The sequence below is a fragment of the Suncus etruscus genome, chromosome 6 (assembly GCF_024139225.1).
Source record: "Suncus etruscus isolate mSunEtr1 chromosome 6, mSunEtr1.pri.cur, whole genome shotgun sequence".
Classification (NCBI taxonomy): Eukaryota; Metazoa; Chordata; class Mammalia; order Eulipotyphla; family Soricidae; genus Suncus; species Suncus etruscus.
In genome coordinates, this window is record NC_064853.1 from 87,983,966 (window position 1) to 88,008,169 (window position 24,204).

At 34.1% G+C, this 24,204-nt stretch overlaps 1 protein-coding gene and 1 non-coding gene across 2 annotated transcripts in view; one reads left to right on the forward strand and one right to left on the reverse strand.

The window, feature by feature from the left end:
• Positions 1 to 24,204, forward strand: part of KCNMB2 (potassium calcium-activated channel subfamily M regulatory beta subunit 2) — a 329,861-nt gene that overhangs the window by 105,546 nt on the left and 200,111 nt on the right. The window lies entirely within an intron of this gene.
• On the reverse strand, positions 15,084 to 15,190 carry LOC126012938 (U6 spliceosomal RNA). The gene has a single exon (XR_007497280.1). It is a non-coding gene; the product is annotated as a U6 spliceosomal RNA (small nuclear RNA).

The window sequence follows — 24,204 nt, forward strand, 5'->3', positions numbered from 1 at the left end:
TTTAATTATTAGAATTATGAATAGTAAATTTCATAAACTAAATTAATTTTAGTTGAATTATAGATAAAAATTAAATTCTCTATTATATTTTATGCCAGTTTTCTTTTGCTTATTGCTAATATCTAAAAGTGGAAATTAGAAAGCTGTTTAATCTTATCAATTAATCTTATAGCTTGAATTCTTGTATCAAGATTTACAATCATTCCTTAATGCCAGGAAAAAGCTTTGTCAACTTTGAGGTTTTCTGTGTATATAGTCATTTTATCTGCAATAAATTTTTTTATCCTTTTTCAAACTCTATAGTGTTTATTTTTGTTGTCTTACCTAACCAAAAGTTAGGACTTTTGGTATAATGTTCACAAGGATTGGTGAGAGAAAATTCTTAAGTTGGTCCTCATCTTAGGAAGAAAGTATCCTGTTTTACACTAGGACATAACGTTGACTAATGTTTTTAAACATGTTTCTTTATTAAGTCGAGGAAGTTCTTCCCCTATCTAGTTTCTTTGTTTTATTTTAATATAAATAAAATATTTTATTTTTAATTCAAACTTTCCTTTAACTTTTATTTTTCATCTTGTTATGTTTCTAAATTGTGCTTATTGATACATTTTATTTTTATTCCCTTGTTTCTAAAATGGTATAATTAAGCCATCTGGAGATTCTTATAAGACTTACTAAATAGCTAATACCTGTCCCCAGGTAAAATAAATTACAGCAATCTTGTGTAATAACACAGAGTAGTTTATTCTAAACATCTTCAATGTTTGTTTGGGGGAAAAACAATTGAGATAGAGCTGTATTTTTTCACAAACATAATTTTTAGCAAATGAGCTCTATAAAACTGCATTATGGGATATTTTGACATTGAGATTGTGAGAAACAAACGATAATTCCCTACAGGGACAAAATAATAGTAAAGCTGATAGGGCAATTGCCTTTCACATGGTCAACCCAAGTTCTATCCCTGCTATCCCATATGGTCCCCTATATACTGCCAGGAGTAATTCTTCAGGAAAAGTCCTGAGCATCACCAGGCATGGTCCAAAAAGAAAAAAAATAATGTACATTAAAAACAAAGCTTACCCCTTTTCTAAACATGATTTACTTATTTGCAAGAAATAATAATCATGTAGTGTTAATATAGGATGAAGAATATAGATTGTAGAACAAAGATTGGAGTTCAAATAGTATTCATGCATTAAGTAATTGTACAATCTTGGGCAAATAATCTTATCTAGTTTTGTAAATTAATTTGTAAAGTGTAATAATAATACTACCCACCACCTACTTAAAGTGTTAAAATTCGAGATTTTTAAAAGTTTTTAATTTTTTTAGAAAAGATCAAAATGAAAATCACTATTGTAATTAGGAATATAAATTGCAAAGAAGGAGTTATGACATTCTCTGATTACAGTTTCATATTTAAACATCTAGATAGAACAACGTTACATTTTGGGAGATATCAAGTTCTCTCTAGAGCTTCATTGCTAGGGTGAATATCATAAGATTGGTCAAGAAACTAAAGGCTGACGTTTTCAAAAATTATTTCCAAATTCTAATCTAATGTGAGCATACAATATACAAATAAAGGCATGGGTTCTTATCCAATTAATCTCTTCACCAGTCAAATTAGTTGTCTTTTAGAGTGCCTCATCATGGTGGATATGATCAGTGGGTCATAAAACTTGACTTAGGCCCAGAAATATAGTGCAGAGGTGAGGAATTTTTACTTGCACATGACTGATCCTACTTAAAATCTTAGCACAGCACATGGTCCACTGAGCATGGTCAAAAATAATACCTAAGCACAAAGTTAGGAATAAGCCTTGAACTCTATCTGCTGTAGCACTTACCACTTCCATCCAAAAAGAAAAAAGAACACTTAAAAGTTTTTAAAATAATATTTTATTTAAACACCTTGATTACAAACATGATTGTAGTTGGTTTTCTGTCATATAAAGAACACTCCCCATTACAGTGCAACATTCCAATCACCAATGTCCCAAATCTCCCTCCTCCCCAACCCACCCCCGCCTGTACTCTAGACAGGCTTTCTATTTCCCTCAGACATTCTCATTGTTAGGATAGTTCTCAATGTAGTTATTTCTCTAACTAAACTCATTACTCTTTGTAGTGAGCTTTATGAGGTGAACTGTAAGTCCCAGCCCTCCTCTCTTTTGTCTTTGAAAATTATTGCAAGAATGTCTTCCATTTTTCTTAAAACCTATAGATGAGTGAGACTATTCTGTGTCTTTCTCTCTCTTTGACTTATTTCACTCAGCATAATAGATTCCATGGACATCCATGTATAGGAAAATTTCATGACTTCATCTCTCCTGACAGCTGTATAATATTCCATCATGTATATGTACCACAGTTTCTTGAGCCATTCATCTGTTGAAGGGCATCTTGGTTGTTTCCAGAGTCTTGCTATGGTAAATAGTGCTGCAATGAATATAGGTGTAAGGAAGGGAATTTTGTATTGTATTTTTGTGTTCCTAGGGTATATCCCTAGGAGTAGTATAGCTGGATCACATGGGATCTCAATTTCCAGTTTTTGGAGGAATATTTTTAATGATATTTATATAGCTAGTTTCAGCCTTTTCCTACTAAGCAAAACATCTAACACAGCACATTATTTGTGGTAATTATTCTTTCATGAAGCTGACTCTGAGCTTCAACCAGGTACAATACATATAATAAAGAAAAAATTAAAAAGGAAGGTCCACTCGTCTGAAAGCAGAAGTTTTCACCAGCATGGGGAATAGCAAGGCTCCATGCCAAAGGCCTTTTTAGCAAGCTTAGGAAGGGATGTGGGGCTTGGGCTGTCCCAACAGCCTTCCCTCTCCTTCCTACAGGACTCCAGGGCTACCCCTGGGCACCCACCCACAGGGCCAGATAGGTGGATGCCAAGGAGAAAATTAAAAGGGACCTCATGCTTTTCCCCAACCCCCACCCTGCACAAGAGGGTTGGGTGTGGGAAAGTCGCTGGCAACTTTCCTTCCCACCAGTGTCCATTCTCAAACTATGCGGGGCCTAGTGCCCCTGCATGTAAAGTATAGATAGTTTAATAGGATATAATAAACTTTCATTTATGTTTACAATATACAAAATGTCTATGTTATATACTTTCCTTCCCTCCCGGCTCAACACCTTACAAACTCATTTCTAGTCTTTTACTCCCTCACCCCCACTACATATTACCCCACATTTACCCTTTTTACCCTCAGTTCTTGTCTCTTCATGAAGCAGATAATGATCCCTACTCAAGCCAGCTGCCAACGAGCTCCCAAGGTGAAATAATAATAATGCCTGAGAAGAAATATACTGTTCCTATTTATCTACTCTCAGTGGCCTCCTATTTTCCACCTTCCTTCACTGTATACCTGTGGTTGCTACCATACTCAGTTTCTGAGAAGCTCCCACTCAAAGACATTTCCTGATATGGGACTGCAGGGAGTCATTTTTCAGACTCCAGAAGGCCAAATCACAGACCAAATTGGTGTTCCGGATTCAACACCCTCCCCCCCTGACTAATTCTAAAGATATAAAAGGGATATGAATATCTACTTTGTATAACTTAGATGAATTCCCTTAATAGCTATAACTCTTTTTGAATATCCTCTTATATAGTGACAATTTTGCCCACTGTTTGTTTTTCTTTTTTTCTTTGTGATCTATTCAATAAGGAATTCTGGTAAAATAATCTATTTAGAGTTTATGTTTGAACCAAGTTACTATGGGGATTGTTGGACTTGTTCCCTTGGCCTCCAGATGCACCATTAATACCTTGTGACATTGTTCCTCTTTTTCATAGGCACATCAAAATGGGAAAATATTACATATCCAAACAAGCTCTTATCTAATAGAGATGGAAACACAAATCTTGTAATGCAGTTAGGCCTTATACCTTGAACATTGGCATAAATACTTGGCTCAGGCCTCAGAAGAATGGGCATTACCCATATACCCCTGAACCATAGATACCACCTATGGTAACAACCACAATTTTCTATAGCATCATCAGGAAGCAAACCTCTACCAGGGAAGACCTACTACTGCCCTAGCATTGATTATTCCAAAGAGTATTTTTGTAGCACCCAGAGGATTTAGCAACAGCAACAACCTGCTTGCAGGACAGGGCTATCTGAATCTAATTGTGAGGTGAAACTAGAGGAATCTCCACATCATCCTGACTTTGATGAAGGAAATGCACAGAAACCAGAATTTTTAACTACTGGAATCTGACACCAACAACAGCTAATGTACGAAAAAATTTCACCGGGACTTCAGAGAATGAGTCAGGGGTTGGACAATATAGTATGCCTAGAGGCCAGAGTTGGTCTATGTCAGAAAACTTCAGGGGTAATGTCTCCTGGTGTTTAGACCAAGGTTTTTTATTTTTCCATTTTCCCCATATTTTGTTGGGCCTATGCAAACAACAACAATTGCTACTCTCACATCAATATTATTGTATTTTTTAACTCTTATTCTTAAAAAAAAAAAGAGCTTACTAAACTTAAAAAAAAGTAACTGGGGGAAATAATGGAGGGCACCAAGACCAAACAGTCAAATGAACATTAAGTAGAAATAAAAAAATTATCAAACTCAAGCACCAAAACTAAAGCCAATGACAACAGAATTGATACCCAATTTACAACATACTAGATACAGTGTAAAACAGGATACTTTCTCCCTAAGATGAGGACCAAGTTAAGAATTTTCTCTCACCAATCTTTGTGACCATTATAACAAAAGTCCTAACTTTTGGTTAGGTAAGACAACAAAAATAAACACTATAGAGTTTGAAAAGGATAAAAAAAATAACTTAAAACAATGAAAATGAGAAAATATTCGTTATATATTTAGATAAAACATTAATGTCAGTCTGTGTACATTAAAGTTTTATTGGAACCCCATACACAAAAAGACAAGGTTTCTATCTTTAGGAAAATGAAGATCCATAAGATATTTTCTCAATGTTCTAGCATACATAATACAATAGTTTCCATCACATAAATGATTTAAGTTTCAGTTTCTCCAGACTGGCCCTCTCAGGGTCTTGCCCTGTATTATTTTGAAGCTTCATTTTTCTGATATGTGCTCACTCCATCCTCACCAAGCTCTATTGCTTAACAAGTATCACTATCCATTTCTCAAAGTATGTGTGAAACATTGGGTCTTTCTCAAATACTATCATTCCCAAAAAGCTCAGGCACACCTTGTCTATGCTCTCCTCGAGGAATAGAAAACTTTTCTTCATCCATTTTTGCAGTATATAACAATCAATTCACTGATGTGGAGTCCATCAGGAAATCTGTAGACATCCAATAACTAGCTTCCTTATAGATATGTCCCCCAATACAAATTGTAACACAATAGTAGAGCACAAACTGTAACAACTATAAACTACAAACCGAATCACCTTCAACAACATTTTGTTGTCAGGACATAGTCTGATAGAAATTATAAAACAAAAGTCAAAAATGACATGGTTAACCAGGACATCTAAACAGGGAATACTTATTAGAAAGTAATAATTAATTGATTATTTATAAATTATATAACAAAAGACAAAATAAATTATAAAACAAAAGACAAAAATGGCATAATTAACCAGGACACCTAAACAGGTTATACTTATTAAAAAATAATAATTAATTGATTATTTAGGGTAAAGGAAAAAATTCAGGTGGTAAGGAGTCAAAAGAGAATCCATTTTTGGAGTAATTGGCTTTCATTCTATACAGGATAATTCTTTTTTGCTGATGCTTATCACTCCTGGACTAGAAGAATCTCTGGTTTGGTTCCTTACCCTACTGGTTCTCCACCCAACTGGGTCTTTCTTTTCCCAATAAAAACCTTGGGTATGAAGCTGCTTTGTTTCATTTTCCACAGCTGGGCTGACCACCTGCTAATATTTTTTGCTAGCAGCAGTAGGCTGTGGTGTACTTTTTCTGAACCTGTTTTCTTTCAATCTGTATGGATTATTTCCTGTGTTGTTGTTTGCTCCCAGAAGCATGTCTCCCCAATCTCCTGGGATTGGGCCAGGAAGCTTCTGCTTCAATCCATGATAAGAACTGTCTAATACAGCCCTGACCATTCCCAAAGCACCACATGTATGAATGTGTTCAAACATATGAAGCACTGTGTCCTTTCAAACATACACCAACACAATACTGTACACATGGAAGTCAACATGCTCACTTTAGCAGGCTATCCCCAACAAATGAGCAGTATTGAGATAAGGAAGATCAAGAAGGAGTGCTCTCTAGACAACCCTTAAGCTAATCATATATATTGTGTGTATTTCCGCTTCTTTCAACTTTATGACAATTTCAGCTGTTGACCAATCCTTCATTTTTCACTCTTTCCAAGGCTGTGAGATAGTAAAAGGCAAATGTATTATTGAAGCACGTGGAACCAGTTACTGTTCTTATAAACTAGGGTTCTACATTCCTTGTTACTTAATAATATATATTTATGTAAGCTCATTTTATTGTGCTTTAATTTAATTGCCTATATATTGGGTATAAGGAATTATTATAAAATATTATTATAATTATTGTTAAATGGATAAACTAGTTTGAAAATGTCCTTAATAGAATTTTTCCTATAAGAGACATATTTTAGGGTATTTATTGATATTGTTTTTAAAAATAACATTAATTTATAACAGGTTATAAGTGTAAAATTTTATAAATAAATTTTATAAATTTATTGATAGTTTTTATAAATAAATAGGTTTATATTTTATAAAACCTATATAAAATATTATATAACTTTCAGGTGTATAGTTTTATATTCACCTGCAGAATTTGGATTTGGATCCACTGACTCATTTCCCCTATTTCCCTTATCCCTTTCATTCTGGTAACCACTAATTTGTTACTATAGTCTAAAATATTGCTTTAGTTTTCATTATTCTTTTGTTTCTCTATGTATTCACAAGTCATTTTCTTTTTCTTTTTCTGTATCACTTATTTCACTAAATTTAGTAACATTGATTTTCATGCTGCCATTTGCAACAACACTAATGCCCCCCCTTTTTTTTTTCATTTTTCTTCTTTTGACTTTTTTTTTTTTTTGCTTATTGAGCCATACCTGGTGATGCTCAGGAATTACTCCTGGATATGTGCTCAGAAATTGCTCCTGGGCTTGGGTGACTGTATGGGATGTCTGGGGATCTAACTGCAGTTTGTCCTGGGTTAGCAAGTGCAAGGCAAACACTTCTTGCACCACTGCTTTGGCCCCCGTTTAGGTTTTGTTTTGGGGCCACACACAGTGTCACTCAGGGATTACTCCTGGCTATATGCTCAGAAATTGCTTCTGATTTGGGAGACCATATGTGATACTGGGGATTGAACCCAGGTTCGTCCTAGATCAGCCATGTGCAAATGCCCTACCACTGTGCTATCCTTCCTTCTTTTAATTTTTATAATTAAATTACAGATGGGCTGGAAGAAAAGTAAAATAATTTTACCTTTCAGATGCTGTCTGGGGACAGACCTGGGTTTAATCCCTGGCACCCATATAATCCCTAAATCTGCCAGGAGCATTTTCTGAGTGCAGAGCCAGGAGTAAACCTAGTGCTGCAAGGTGTGGTCCAACCCTCCCACACACACACAAATTACAGTTGAATTAATTTGATTCTAATAGTGTTAATGTTTATGGTGTTCTCACCTCACCACCACCAAATACCCTCCATCAGTGACCTTACATTTCATATAATATATCTCTTCATTTCCCTCATATACTTGGCAAATTCCATTCTGTAGCCTAGAGCCCAAGATTGTCATTTGATACTGCCTATTAAATTGTTTTGTCTATCTATATATCATGAGTGAGTCACTTCTAATATTTGTTCTTCTCCCTGTAGATATACATGATACCCTCCAGTTCCATCTAAGTTGCTGCAACTTGTATTATTCCATATTTTCTTATTCTGCTTAGTATTCTATTGAGGATATGTGCCATAACTTCTTAATATATTAATCTGTCACAAACATTTGTATTGTTTCCATATCCTACATATTATCTAGTCACTGCAGTGAACATAGGCATGCATATATCTTTTTGAATGAAAGTTTTTGGATTTTGAGGTATATGGCAAGAAGTAAAATAACTAGTCATGTTGAAGCTCTTTTTGCTTGTATTTTTGGGGGGGGACACGGGGAAATACTGATTAAGCCCTCAAAAATTAGTCCTGGTTTTGCTCAGGGGACCACATGGGACTTCAACAATTGAACTCAGGTTGGCCACAAGCAACACCACGTCCACTCTATATCACTCTGGTCCCTCTATTCTTATTTTTTGAAAACTCTTCAGACTTTTTACTATAGAACTTAAACCAAACATTCACACCAACAATGAGGATTCCTTCTCCATTTCACACCTGCAAACATTTTCCCCAGCTTTATTGATAAATGTCATTCCCATTTGTGTGAGATCATATATGTCACTTGGATTTATATGTATGAAATAATGAGGGTAAATGAACACTTTAAATGGGGTTTATTGAGATTTATATTATTGATCTTTGTGTTCAATATATACCAGATAATGACACTTTATATGACGTATAGTGTGCAAATATGTTCTCCCACTAACATACAATTAAGCTTTTATGTAATAGATTAAATATATACAAACTTGAGGTTGAACTCTTGGATCTCTATCCTACTTCATTGAAGAGAATCTGTCTTTATCATCTTTAGCCAGCACCACACAACTTTAATAACTGTAGATTTATAGTATAATTTAAGGTAGGAAATGCAGCACTTGCCAGCTTCTTTTTTCTCAGAATGACAGTGGCTATTCAGAGTTTTATTATTTCATTAAAATTTTAGTATAGTTTGTTCTAAGTCCTTTAAGAATTTCATTATAAATTTGATTAATTCATAATGCTTTGACTACAATGGCCATTTTGAAATATTAAGCCTTCTAATTTATAAACATGAAATATTTCCATTTTCTGATGTCATCCATTATTCCTTTCAGAATTTGCTTATAGTATTCAATAAAATTTTGTATCTTTGGTAAATTTGAATCCCAAGTATTTGATGTTTTAGAATACTACATAAAGTAGCCTTTAAAAATATTTCTTTTTCTTGTGACTCATTAATTGCATAAAATTATTGTCTTCTTTTTCTAATAGTAGTTATCCTTTTATTCAATATCAGAGAGCCTCATTTGTTCTCTTTCTGACTTTCATATTTTGAGATAATGATTCTAATAGGCTGTTTCTTTGGAACAGAAACAAATGTCTTTAAGAAGAATCAAATTAAGATGGGAGACAAACTCTCAAGGGGAAACCTCAAGTGGGTTCCTTCTTTGAGTCACTGGTGTGTAATCTCCTCCAAGAAAGCTCCGAAGTCCTTGTGAAAGGGCATCTCAGGAAAATGGGGATTTTAAAACATAGCCACTTAATGTTTCTTCTTAATGGCACTTCTGTCCTGCAAGAAGGCTTGAGAAGACCCTCAGGGAGATACAGTGTTGCATATGGCAGGCAATTGGAAACTTGAACTATGTAGGTGAGTATGCGGATGAGGACGGTATTAGAAACATTTATGGCTGAGATACTCATCAAGACTCGATGTGCATCTATCTCTTTTAAGAAATGAAAAGTTTAGTTATTTAACAGCTCAGCAGAGATTCTGAAACGGTTTGAGAGGGACCAACCCATTTTATGTGATCCTCTTGAACCCTCACAATGAGAACAATTTTCCCCCAGTTATTAGATCTCTGGCTTCCATCTGCATGAATTAACCTGTATCCAAATTTATCACATTGAAAGGAGAGTTTCTGATCTGAACACAAGAAAATGCGGTTTATAGCACAAGAACTAACAGTGTCCAGAGAAGCAGAACTGGGAACACTGATTTCCTGGGGCAAGCTGTCTTTCTGACTAGATGATAGACCGACCTGGAGAGACAGTTCAAGATCATAGGAAAATCAAACAGCTGTAGGGTAGAGCCCGAGGCATGTTACCACCTGCACTGGGCTGTAGAGTACATTAAGACTCTGGAAACAGACAAGGATCTGGCAGTGGCTCATTATTTGTGGCATGGGTTGTAATGAAATATAAGGTACATTAATTTGTTTCCTCCAAATAAGGTTTGGTTTATCTCTTGTATTCATTTTAGCCTAGACTGAACATCAGCCAGTTATGCAGACCATAAAAGAGTAGGCTGAATCCCTAAGGTACAAATAGCATCTGTTCCTTGGGCTTGAAAGATAAAATAGAAACAGTGATAGCTTAAGGGTGTTCATGCTATAGTTCAGGGAAAACATGCCATTTTCTGTGAGGAATCAGGACCTGCTGCTTTGAGCCCTTTGAAAGCAACTCCTTTAAGTCCCTGGATCTGAGAATTAGTCAAATAAGACAGCAAAAGAGAAGGTGGTAGAGAGGCTTTCTGGCATCAATTTCCCAAACCATAACTGGATATTAAGTTAATAATGTGTCATGTTGTTAATGAACTGGTCTGGCCATGGTGACAGAGTTCATTAGAGAGCATTTATTCTCCATTCAATAAGGAGAAAAATGGCTCCAATAAAAACTCTGTCAGCTCCTCAAATACATTATCTTTATTAAAAAGACATTTTCAGAGTCAAATTCTTTATGAATTCAGATAATTAATCTCAATTCACTTGCTTATATATTTTATTGCTAAATAAATACCAGTAAGCTTTGAGCAAAACAAATAGGATCTCACAGCTATTCTGTCATTGAAAATAGGTGTGATTTAAAAAAAAACACACTATGAAGTCTATTTGTATTTTGACTATGCTGAACCAATTTGCAATCTGTTCAGTTCAAATTTGAGGTTCAACCTATCTTCTCTGACTTATCATTATGTATGGTGATATGAATGTACAGATAAGTTAGAGAGATTTCCTCTAAAGCAATTAAAGTTAGTTATTTGTATGTTTTTTCTTATTTCTCTTTCCATATTCTAATGTACATTTCATATAAAAAGGTGAATTTTTAAGTAAAAATTTAAAGAAAAAGATGAAAAAAGAAAGAACTGTAGATGTACCTTTTTATATGGATGGACAATATCATATGATTAGAAAATTTCTGAAATAAAAACAACTTGAGTTAAAATGTTAATGTCACCATTTATAAGCATGGAAATATGATTTTAGCTCTATGAAACCAAGTTTCCTCATCTATAAAACATAAATGAGAAAGTTCATATCCTAGTGATTAGATTAATTAATTAAGAGTGTGTTCTATGCAGTCAGAGAAAGTACACTATGAAAGGCACTTACTTGCCTTGCAAGCAGCTGACCTGATTTTGATCCTCTGCATCCCATGTGGTCCTTGGAGCATCACCTGAGTGCAGTCAGGAGTAACCTCTGAGTATTGCGGGGTCTGGCCCCCAAAACAAACAAACAAAAGAAAGTAAAAAATAGAGTTGTTATTCTCTTATAACAGATCACACTCTATAGTGCTTCATGACAATACAATGCCAGGAAATAAACTCACATTCTTAATTATATTAGGCATGTGCTCGACTACTTGAATCATCTACCTGGCACCTATATTTTAAGTGACTAAAATTAGTGACTCTGGCGTTACTTTATGTTGATTTGGAAACCAAGTGTTTTATTTATTCACTTAATTTGTACTCAACAACTATCCTTTGCTGTCCATAATGCTTTACCTTCGAAGAAATAAATATTAATATATTAATTAACTGCCTTCAAATAGAAATAATAGTAAGCAAATATTTACTAACAATTCATGAGGAATAGGGAGCTTTTACTTGTTTTTATTCTTGTCTTTGTTTTCTTTTCATTTTTCTTTTTTGATTTTAGGTATACAAGTTGAATTATACATTTCTCAATCCCTGACAACATTCAGCAGAAATGTTATGCAAAGCCCTATATTTCTATGTGTAACATAATGTTATACCTAGTTTACTCCTTATGTAAGGACTCAGTTTAAAGCATTTATGTTCATTCATTCTATTTTTCATTTACAGTCATGTTTTTAAACATACATATTATTTTCCACATGTGTCATGTATAAAGTTTTACATTATGAATAAGATTTATGCTATCTTACCACTGTTTTTGAGTGATATGTTACTATTTTTATAAAACCCTTAGTTTCAAGTGCTATGTATTGTTCCATGGGTCATATTTTATTTACTTTTCCTGGCAGTGAACATCTAAATTGCTTCTCTTCCATGCTGTTATAAGCAATTTGAGGAAAAAACATCACCACACATAAGCCTTTATAATTTTGTTTTGTTTTGTTTTGGGGTCACACCTGGCAGCACTCAGGGGTTACTCTTGACTCTACACTCAGAAATCACTCCTGGAAGGCTCCGGGGGATCACATGGGATGCCAGGATTTGAACCACCGTCCATCTGCATGCAAGGCAAACACCCTACCTCCATGCCATCTCTCAAGCCCCAGCCTTTATAATTTTTAAAGTGTTTTTTGCTTACACATATTCAGATATCAGCTTTAGTGTGATATTAGTGATATGTTTTCTATTTTTCAATTTTCTCATATACTTTCTAAGGCACAGAATTATTTGATGCACTAATAATTGTGATATGATAAATAGAATGATATTTCAACACTTTAACTTTTCATTATTTAAATAATTGTGATATTCCTCATATGTTACTATGATTGTTAGTTGATTATATCCCTCAGTTTATGATTCATAGATAGTTCCCTTTTCCCTATTTCCTAGTATATCTTATTCTTTTATCCCTTTATGATGGGTTAGAGGTTAGTATCTTTTGTCGGATCAAGAATCCCAGATAAATTCTCTATTTCTTCTGGTAAACTTATTAATGACCCCATTAGTTATATATAAACTATATTTTGATGTAACTGAATCTTTCTTCTTTATATTTTGTTTTTGTTTTTGTTTTGTTTTGTTTTGTTTTGTTTTGCTTGTTAGAAGGTCAGTTTGATTTGGGTTGGGTGCTCAGGCCTTAGTTCTGGCTTTGTGCTAAAAGAATATTCCTAGTAGGAATAAGGAAATTAAATGCAGTGCTCTGTATCGAAATGAGACTCGTTGTATATAAGGAAAGAACTTTAACCACTGTATAATCTCTCCACTCTCCATGCTTTATGTTTTTAATTTCTTTGTTCTTGTTCAAGAAATGTTTATAAATATAAAAATTTAGAGGTGGTATCAAATATTGCTTTTGATTATACTTATATTTAAAGTATAGATGTTTTATATATGCTATGAGTAAAGATCCTTTTTGGCATTTAACAAGCTACTTTTTCAACATATTGTTATACACCTTTTCTCCACATGTTTATGAACCTATTTATAAAATATACTATCATTTTCTTAATATAGAATAAAAGTTTAACTTAACTAATTTAATAATGGAATTTGTTATTGGGTTGATAATTCTCCATTTATTGAAAATAATTTATTTAGATTTCTAAAACCATATTAAGAGGAAAGGGGCTGAAGAAATAGTGCAATGGGTAGGGCATTTGCTTTGCATGTCGCTGTCCCAGGTTCGATCTTGAGCATTCTATATGGTCACTGAAGCTCTTCCAGGAGTAATTCCCGAGTACAAAGTCAGATGTAACACCTGAGCAACACCAGGCAAACTCCCCTGGTTCAACAAGCACTTCTGAAAGCTATCCCCAAACATGGTCAGAAATAACCTCCCAAGTAATGTTGAGTATAGCCCCTGCAAAAATAAATAAATAAATGAAATTTAAACAAACAAACAAAAAAAAAAGGATTCCAAATTAGAGAAGTTAAAATTATCACTATTTGGAATCAGCATGATAATACACGTAAGAGATCCTAAAGATATCATTAAAATATCTTAGAAACAATGAATCCATGAAGCAAAAGATTAGACTTCAAAAGCAATACACAAATCTTTTGTTTCTCTATATAAAATATTGAACTGAAAATGAAAAAGATCATTTCATTTAAAATTGTATGCCAAAACAAGTACCTAAAATCAGGAAGAAAGGGAAAAAGAAGAAAAACATAACAAAAAGACAAAAAATATGAAAAAAGGAAACATAAAAGAAAACTACAGTGACAATAACAACAACGACAATAACAAAAACAAAATCAAACAAAAAATATACTGAAACCAACAATTACAAAAAGCACCACAGCCGTAAAGACAACTACCAAACAATAATTACGAGTATGAAATAGAGAGAAAATAAAAGAAATTTGTGCTTTTAATTTTTTTTTGCACAGGCATAGTAAATACTGGGGAGATTAGAAAGGGAGTTTCCTTGGCCTAAGAGATACAGTGTTTCTCCACCCTTGAAGCATACTGTCATAGGAATAACTACAGGCTCCATACATGCTCTTTTTCCCTCTTTTTATGATGCCAGGAAACTTTCCGCTCAGTCGTGGATGATAAAATCAGGACTCTGTAACTAGAAGTCTTGGTATTTGCACAGTTCATAGGATGTAGCCTAGGACAGAGTCTTCCTTTATGGTTCTAGAAGTTCTGTTTCATCCCTGTTGTTTTAATCAGTCTTCTGTAGTTGGTGGTCTTGGTTTTTGTACCAGTCCTAGGATGAAGCCCTGGATATAGTCTTTCATTAAGTTTCCAGAAGTGCTGCTCAGTCACAGTTGTCACAGTCAGACCTCTGGAATTAGAGCTCTTGATTGTACAGATCATAGTTTAAAGCCTAGGCTAGGGTCTTTCTTATTGGTCCCAGGATAAGTTCTGCTCAGTCATGGTTGTCAAAGCCAGTCTTCTATAGTTAGTGATCTTGGTTTTTGCAGAGATCAAAGGATGACTTGTCTTCTGATTTCATCCCATTGTTAAAATCCCTGGTATTTTAAATAAATTTGCATCAATAGTTCAATTTATAAATTACTGATATAATACCAATTTTTATCATTTGTACTTATCTATGTTTCTTTAACAATATTCTATAAAAATTTTTATTTTTCTTGTAGTGGACTTTGAGTCCTTAAGGCAAATTTTACATAGATATTTATATTTATAACCTTTTTATGTTATATTTATATCATGGTATATTTTATTTTTAATACAAAAATACTGTTACTAATATCCAGTAACTTGCTAATATTCTTTGTTTTTCTTAAAATATGGAATGCTTCATGAATTTGCGTGTCATCCTTGCGCAGGGGCCATGCTAATCTTCTCTGTATAGTTACAATTTTAGTATATGTGCAGCCGAAGTGAGCACTAATATTCTTATATTATAGTTTCTTCAAGTTCATTTTGTTTTATGTAATTTAATCATATAATTTCTAAATATACACTATTTCCCTTCTATTCCTTATTTATTTTATTTTTATATATTTCATGTTTTATATAAGAAATCATATAATTTCTAAATAATAACACTGTCATTTTCCTTCTACTCCTTATTTATTTTATATTTCATAAAATATTTTGTACAATATTAAGTAACAGTAGAGAAAAGAATGATCCTTATTTTGTGCTTGACCTTAAACATCTCTACAATAATATTTACTCTAATTTCTGGCAAATAAGTCTTACTTAATCAAACAAATCCTTAATAGTACAATTAAATGTTAATATCAAGCAATAATATTTAATGATTAATTTTTAAATAAGGTTCTCTGAGATCTTTGCATTGTCTGCCTTATAACTCATTAGCAATTGTTTGTGTCAAGTGATCCTTGTATTTCTAGAATAAAACCATGCTAACCTAAGATTTTTTATTAAATATTGGATTTGACTAATTTATATTTTATTTCTAAATTTTTAATCACTAACCACTAAAATATGGCCCATTATTTTATGCATGTGGCATGATTATTTTTCTTCATTTTATTATTTTACTACCGTTGCAAATAGACAATTTATAAAATGACTTTCATAAGATAGATGCTTACTATCAGATTAAATAAATGTTAGCTTTCTATGGGGAAAAGAATCTTAGTAAACTTTATTATATTTAAATATCCTCTTCTAGGAAAATTAAACCTTGGACAAATTTAGAATGCAAACTTGAGTGTTAATTTTAATTCTGCCATTAAACTGATGTTCTTTATAAATAAGAATATACCTAAAGCCAGACATTAATGATTTTAGGACAGTTTCAAACTATAACTGAGAAATTCAGTGACTAAACTTGATGCAATGGATCTTCAGGTTTTGTCCACAAGAAGCAGAAAGAAGAATAAGTATCAGATCACATCACAGATCATCACAACTCACCCCAGTTGAAGCACTGAAAACTGGAAAAAGAAAGCATTCTAGTCATTGGAAAAGAATTATACACTTAGAAAGGCAGCAGAGACCCTCCTCTAGATTTTCCTGAGGTCCCTTGGGCTCTTTTCCATTGTTTCCCAGCTTATTCTCAGAAAAAGACACAACATGAGAAGTATGAGAAATTGAGACAGAAGTGATGAGATTTTTGTTATTACTGGTCAAAGTAGTGAATTTACAGAGAGGCAGGAGAAAAAAAATAGGGTCTTAACTGTGAGCAGCACCAGTTAAGTATACCCTTCTCGGGCCCTAGAGATAGTTTAAAAGGTAAGGCATTTGCCTTGCATGTTTCTGACCTGGTTTTGATCCCCGTCTCGCCTGAGCACTGCTAGGAGAGATCCCTGAGTAGAGAGCCAGCTGTAAGGCCTGATTACAGTCAAGTGTGGCCCCCAAACAACAAAAACAAACAAACAAAAAAAAGGCCCTGTATGAAGCTCAGTTCCTGAAACTACTCTTTTAAGTGGATGTTTTGGTTCTCTGAGGCTTTTCCCAGGACTTGATTCTGGGAAGTTATTTTTGTAAAGCACGGCACTTCTTAGACTTTTTGAATTTCACAGTTTGCTATCAAAAATCACTTTTCTCACAGGAAAAATAGGAAGTTGGCATCACAGCTGCTTCCAGTTCCCTTTAGCCTGGGATGTAAAAAGAATGAAAGCAATGCAGACTGGTTTATTCTCCATAAAGGAAACTCACAAAAAGCTTATGGGTCTATTGAAAATGGCAGCTGTTTTAAACAAGCAAAAATGCTGTACACATGGCCAAACCGTCTTATACATAATTGAGACCTAGAAAATGCCAAGACCTCACTATATTGCCTGAATATAAATGGGAACCTGCATTTAATTTCATATATATCTCTTCACATTCTGCTAAAAGCAAATAGAACCCTGTCTTTTGACAACTAAACTCCAGCAGGCAAGAAAACTGGGAATTTACAAGAAAGATTTTCCAGGAATGAGCAAGTTCTTTTCTTTAGTAGACTAATAAGCATTAATGCTAATGAATGCAGAATCAAGATGTTCTTAACAAGTGAAAATCATCATGTGGGAATTCATCTTGAATAAGGACATTATTCCATGTCAGGAATATGTTCATCAGTCTAACATAAACGGTAACAGGATGGTCTTGCAATCATTTAAGGAATATCTGTACACATCGCAGCCTATCTTCTCTAGAATCTCATGTGGAAAGTTTAAGCAGCGATCAGAAAAATGATGAAATTATGATTTCTTGGCATCAAGGAGACTAGAAATAGATACAGCCAAAGAAATGCACTCTTTGAGATTGTGATATTCAAATGCACAATGATCCTGTGTTTTCACTGATTGAGCACTTTTGTGCTGCCCCACTCCCAAATTGCCTGCTACCTTCTCTCGCTTGCAGTTCCTTTATTTTCCATCTTGCAAGATACAGAAAGGGAAAAAAATTCTCACAAGAAGGGTACCTGCAGTTTACTAAAGGCTATCAGAAAGGAGGGGGACATATTATTTAATGATTCTAAAACCCATCTGATTTTTTTATTATACTGTCCCTAAAAGGGGCTTGTGTCACAAAGAATAGAAATCTGGATCTATCATATATTGCTCATATCTTTTTGCTTTGCACCCATTGTAAGAAGTATAATCCCTGTTATTGCTAGTTTTTGCTCACTTCATCTTGGAGGTGTTGCCTTCAATTTAGAGCTTAGTCTCTGGAGGTGAGCTGACCCAGAAAGAAACCTTGTGAACTTAGTCATGCTATGCCATATCTCTAAATCTTAGAAATAGGGACTTGTGTAGTATCTAGATTTAGACAAAAGAATGAAACCCAGTAAATAAAAGATGCCTAGATCCCTACTGATTCCAGAGTCTAGGAAAGAGAAGGACAGAGAAAGAAATAGTGGGATAAGTAATGGAAGGCAGGAGGCAGGGACCATATTCACATCAGTGATGTGAAGGAGTAGCATAGCTATGTATCTGAACCTCAGAGTCACCAACACTGAAAATATGAGAATATGAGATCCAAACTTTAAAATGTGCAAATCAAAGTGGCAGCCTGGGATGTGGAAGAACTTGAATAAACTAATGGAGAGAAGTTGACATTGGTGGTCATTATATAACTAGAACATTATATTTTGTCAAGATTTTCTCAGTTCATTTCTCAAAATTTCTAAGTATAGACTATGAAACATTTCCCTGAATACCTAAAGATGGTTCCAGCAAACTACTAGTCTTATCATCATTAAAAACTTTCAATCAAATTGATAAACAATAAAGTGATCTTCATTATTTAATGGGTTAAGTTATCCCTTCTTGATTGTCTTCTCCCACTTTCAAGTTTATACTTTTTGGAAAACCCATCTTACAATTATGCCAAGAGGACTTTTCTAGTTCATATGCTCATTTTATTCTTCTATTGTTTCCCTTTCTTATTATCATGTGTGTCACATTCTCAAGAGATAATATTAAAAATTGAATTTCATCACTGATTTATTGATATATGGTTGGTTGTCTCCAATCTAGAGGAAATATATATCAGCCAATGGAAATGAAGGACTTCTGTTTTCATTGCTTCACCTGAAGCATCATATACCTAGTGTGATACAGTGCACAGAATAGCTTAGTAAATTATGTCTATAGTAATAATAAACTTAAAGGACTGATAGTTATATATACTAAAAGTTTACAGCTTGCCCAGAGTTCTTGAGTTAAGACCCTCATGAAGTCTGGCATGCATAGTCATGCACAGCGTTGAATGACAGGACATGAATCATACAAACATTTCCCTCCTTCTCAGACTATTGAGAACACTAAGTTAGTTCTTCAGTAAAATGTCTAAGCTTGCATCTCATTGAAAAAATTCAAAAGGATCTCACTCCTTTCCTGCTGTGCTCTTCTACAAATTGGCTTTTAGTAACAATAGACCTAAAATGTTTTTAAAATTTGAAATAGCAAAATCAGTTCATCCTTGAAGCACTCACTCTGGAATTCTGTACGTTTCCAGAGTGGAAGCCATATCTAATGTGTCAGCTGCCAGGTGAAAATCACAAAAAGATAATATTATGCAATTTGATTTCAAGGCAAAATATTCTAAATTCTGTTTGTCAGCCAGATAAAATGTTAGTAAAGAACAAACTCACATTTAGACCATGGAAACCCTTCACATTTAAATATTTAGAAGAATGTTATGAACTTTGAAAGTCAATTTTTCAATGTGTTCCTTATGACATTAATGTGTTTGAAGTCAAATCTCCAAATAGTAATATTAGTTAACTTAAATGTGAAATTCTTAGAGCATTAAAAGCTGAAATCCTAGGGCCAGAAAGGTGGAGCAAGGGTAGGGCATTTGCCTTGCACCCGCTAACCTAGGACAAACCATGGTTTGATTCCCCCAGCATTTCATATGGTACCCTAAGCCAGGAGTGATTTTTGAGTGCATAGCTAGGAGTGGCCCCCGAGTGTCATCGAGTTTGGCCCAAAAACTAAAAAAAAAAAAAGCTGCAATCCAGATATCTGTGATAAACACCTTTTATTTGTAATAAAGAACCTCTAGTTTAAATGGAGAGTCTGGTTTGTCCAATCTTCCCCAATTAGCAAATATCAGATGCAGGATACAACCACAAAATTGATGACTCTTTTTGTTGTACTCTATGGCTTACGTAATAAGCTTTTCTATGGCTTTGTAACAAGCTACTCAATTACTCTCTTGATTCTTAGGGAAGTAGCATTCATTTAATGACAGAATGGTTTTAACACCCAGCCCTTAATAGTACTGCATAATGGTGTAAGTGGCAACAATCATTTTCACTACACTTATTATCATCTACCCACATGTTAAAGTTTTGAATGAGATAATTCTGGATCTTAATCTAATTTTACCATTTATTTCATATCTGATCTGGGTTGAATTAATTTTTCTAGATCATTTTTCTTCTCCCTTAAAAGCATAAAGTCATACATATTACATAGAGAAAATGAAATAAATAATTCGTGTGAATGTATTGTACAACTGTTGCCAATGATAAGCACTTCATAAGACTTTAGTTAGTATTATTCTATTTTCCTTTCTCATACCTTCTGAATCTACAATGATTTCCCTGTGACATCATATTAACTTAATTCTTCAAACAAATATTTCCATCTCCCTCTAACAACAATGTATTATTGCTCTTAAAATGTGTTATTAACCTGTATTGCTATTTATCAGAGGTTGACAATATTTTTATCCAAAAACCCAAACTCTAAATAGTTCAAGTTTTGTGAGCTAGAAGGCCTCTTTTGCAATCATTTTCTTACTGTGGAGTAAATACAAACATAGACAATACATAGACAAATTATCATAATTGTGTTCCAGTAAAGTTTACTTTAAAAAACTCTCCTTCTGGATTTGACCCATGGCCACAGTTCTCATATTCTGCTCTGTGCTTTCCAAAGTATATAGTTTGTATATCTGCACCAGGTAGTTTGTTGGAGATGCAGAATTCATGACTATATCTTATGCTAAATTAAAATTTTATGGTTCAGAAAACTGCAGCAAACTTAAGTGTGTACTGTAGTTTTAGAAGCTCTGTTTTATGTCTTCAATGCGCTAAATACAACTGATAGACCAAACATAGTCAAATGTCCAGATTAATATTCAGGGCTGGATAGCTAGTACAGTAGATAGGACATTTGCCTTGTACTCAGCAGATCTTGGTTTGATCTTTGGCATCACATATGGTCCCCCAAGCCCTCCAGGAGTGATTCCTGAGTGCAGTCAGGAGTAACTGTTGAACATTTCCAGTGTGCCCCCCAAATAAATATATATATACACTAAATCTACCATTCTCATAAGAGGGCAAGGTAGTTCCTATTATGCCATTTTGCAAAAAAGAAAACAAAAATTAAGAGAAAATAAAAAAAAGAATAGATATCATTGAGCTCTAGACAGAAGTTAAATAATATAATTGATTTTTTTTAGAAATATTACAACCAAAGCCATACAAATTAGTTCAGGCCAAACATTATTATTGTTATTATTGCTATCATTATAACTCACAATAGCTCAGGGATTAAAAATCTTACATAATCACATAAATAGACTTTTCACTTGCATGGATAGTCATGAAAATAAAATGCCCTTTACCAATAGTTCTCTTTACATATCCGACTTTATGCTATATTAATTTTTCAAAGGGCCATTTATCACTTAGGTAGTGTTTTATATCTTTTTGTACTTATTCTTTTTTATCTCTGGTGTTTCTTAAAAAATAAAAAAAACTTTAGGTAATTCAGAAGCACAAAATACAAGATAACCAAAAAAAAAAAAAAAAGAAATCATAACAGTAGTTAAGGCAACTGTCTTTGATCTAGGTAAGCCCAGTTTTACCCTTAGCTTCACATGGTCCTAAGAGCATTGCCAAACACAGGACTCAAGAACCACAAGGTTCTTCAATTAATCCCAAGAACTGCACACTCAAAGAAGCACCATTCCCTCAGGCCCACACTTTGAAGTACAGACCCAATAAATCAAGTAACACCAGAGGAATCCTCAGTTTTCTGAGTATTGACTGAAAACCCGCCATAAAGTAAAGAACTACTAATACCAATTACTGAGGGAGAGTACTCAATGATGGGGCCCAAATCCAAATTGGCGAGTATTCTGAGTGCCACATTTATTATTTTTAAGATTTTTGTCCTTTTTATTTTTTACTTCACTTTTTACTTTTGCAAAGTTTTTGTTGTGGGGGGTAAAGAGGGTTTTAATCACCATCCTTAAAGATTCTCTGTAGACTACTGAAGCTCTCAGGATTCTGTGATGGTTGCCTATGAATGTCAGCAAAGAAGGAAGGTTAAGGTTGTAAAACAAACCTAGAAAGATAATATGGAGCTTATTATATGCCATGTCAAGTGACATGGAAGTTTGTAATGGAGTACAGATTATAGACACCATGAGAACAGCATTTTAAGATTTCTCAACAGTGAGTAAAGGGATGATTATATTAGAGAGGAGAAACTGGGTGCCCAGCATAGAGGACTTTACAGTAATCTCAGGGAAGGACTATGGAAGCAATCTAAGTAACAGAAAAAGATGGCTCTGAAGTCATGCAACCTGGTCAAGTACTTTTGTGTGGTATACAATGTGTTTTTCCTCATTTATCAAGTGTAGCTGAATAATTGAGACTTTGTAGTGGAGACAGGGAGGTAGGATATGAAGATGGGCCTGTTTGATCTATACCTGTTGGAGATCCTCTGTACACAGACTATTGGAAGTCTCTTCATACTTTGGAACTTATTTTCTCTAAATATCCTTTCTAGAAGGCTCCCATGTTTAATAGAGAAAAATAAGGATAGAAATTGCATAGTTCTGTTTAAACAATAGATATCCTTCCTGGAGAAAACAAAGGAGGAAAATTAATATAACATTAGATTAAACTCTATTAAGAGAATTATACAATGTGTGTTCTAAAGAGATATGTCATTGGGACAATCTATATTGTCACAAAGGACAATCTACACAAAAGAACAAAAGAAATATTTTAATAAAACATTTTACCCAGGGCAAGAAATGTGCTTCATGTATCATACATGAGAAAGAATAGTTGTTTGATATAAAATGAAACTGTGACCTTGCTTTGAGAGTTTCATTACTTATTGCCACTGAAAGTAAATTAATGGTCTCCCAAGGTGTAAAATTCATCCTACTTTGTGGCATTTGTTTGCTAAGAGAGGCTATTAAGAGGACTATGTTCACGTGATTATTTAAACAAAGAACTTCAAGAAACTCTCAGTGAACTTTTTGGTTTCACCTGAGAGGGAAGTCATACTTAATGAAAGAGGAGAGTTTATATGCAAATTCAACAATTTATGCTTTAAGATATGGCAAATACTATTTTGATTTCTAAGCGTTTTTGACAACTTTTATTCTTTAATAATATCTTTATTTAAGCACTGTGGTTACAGAAATGTTTATGATTGGGTTTCAGTCATCGAATATATATCACCCTTCACCAATATAACTTTCCTGTCACCAATGTTCCTTGTTTCCATCTTCTCTGACCCCCTTGCCTGTCTCCTGGACAGGCATTTTACTACTCTATCTCATTATCATTGTCATGGTAGTTCTCAGTGCAGTTAGTGCTCTAACTATACTCCACACTTTCTGGTAAGCTTCAGATCATGGCTGATCCTTCCAGCCTTCATCTCTATTGTCTCTGGATATTATTACCATACTGTCTTTTATTTTTCTTATATCCTACAGATGATCAAGTCTATTCTATGTCTATCTCTTCTTCAGATTCATTTCACTCAACATAGTTTCCATGTCCATCCATGGATAGGCAATTTCATGGCCTCATTTTTCCTAATGGGTACATAGTATTCTATTGTGTAGATATACCAGTTTCTTTAGCTACTCATCTGTTGTCAGGCATCTGGGTTGTTTCCAGATTCTGGCTGTTGTACATAGGTGCTGCAATGTACATAGGTTTTCAGAGGGAATTTTTGTATTGTCTTTTTGTGTTCCTATGGTATATCCCTAGGATGGTATTGTTGTATCATATGGGAGCTCAATTTCCAGTTTTTTGAGGAATATCCATATTGTTTTCCGGAAAGGCTGGACTAGATGGCATTCCTACCAGCAGTGAGAACTTCTTTCTCCCCACATTTATGCCAGCACTGGTTGTTCTTGTTCTTTGTGATGTGTGCCAGTCTCTGTGACCTGAGATGTTACTTTATTGTAGTTTTGATTTTCATTTTCCTGATGATTAGTGATGTGGGGTATTTTTATTTGTCTTTGGCCATCTGTATTTCTTCTTGAAGGAAATGTCTGTTAATTTCTTCTCCCCATTTCTTGGATGGGGTTAGATATTTTTGTTAAGTTCTAAGATTGACACATTTTTAATAATAAAATAAGGCTTAGTCAGAATTGGCTGTCCAGCCTCTGGACTGATTCCTTCAAAGTTTGAATTTGTACTTTTTAAACACTGAATTCCTTGGATGACCT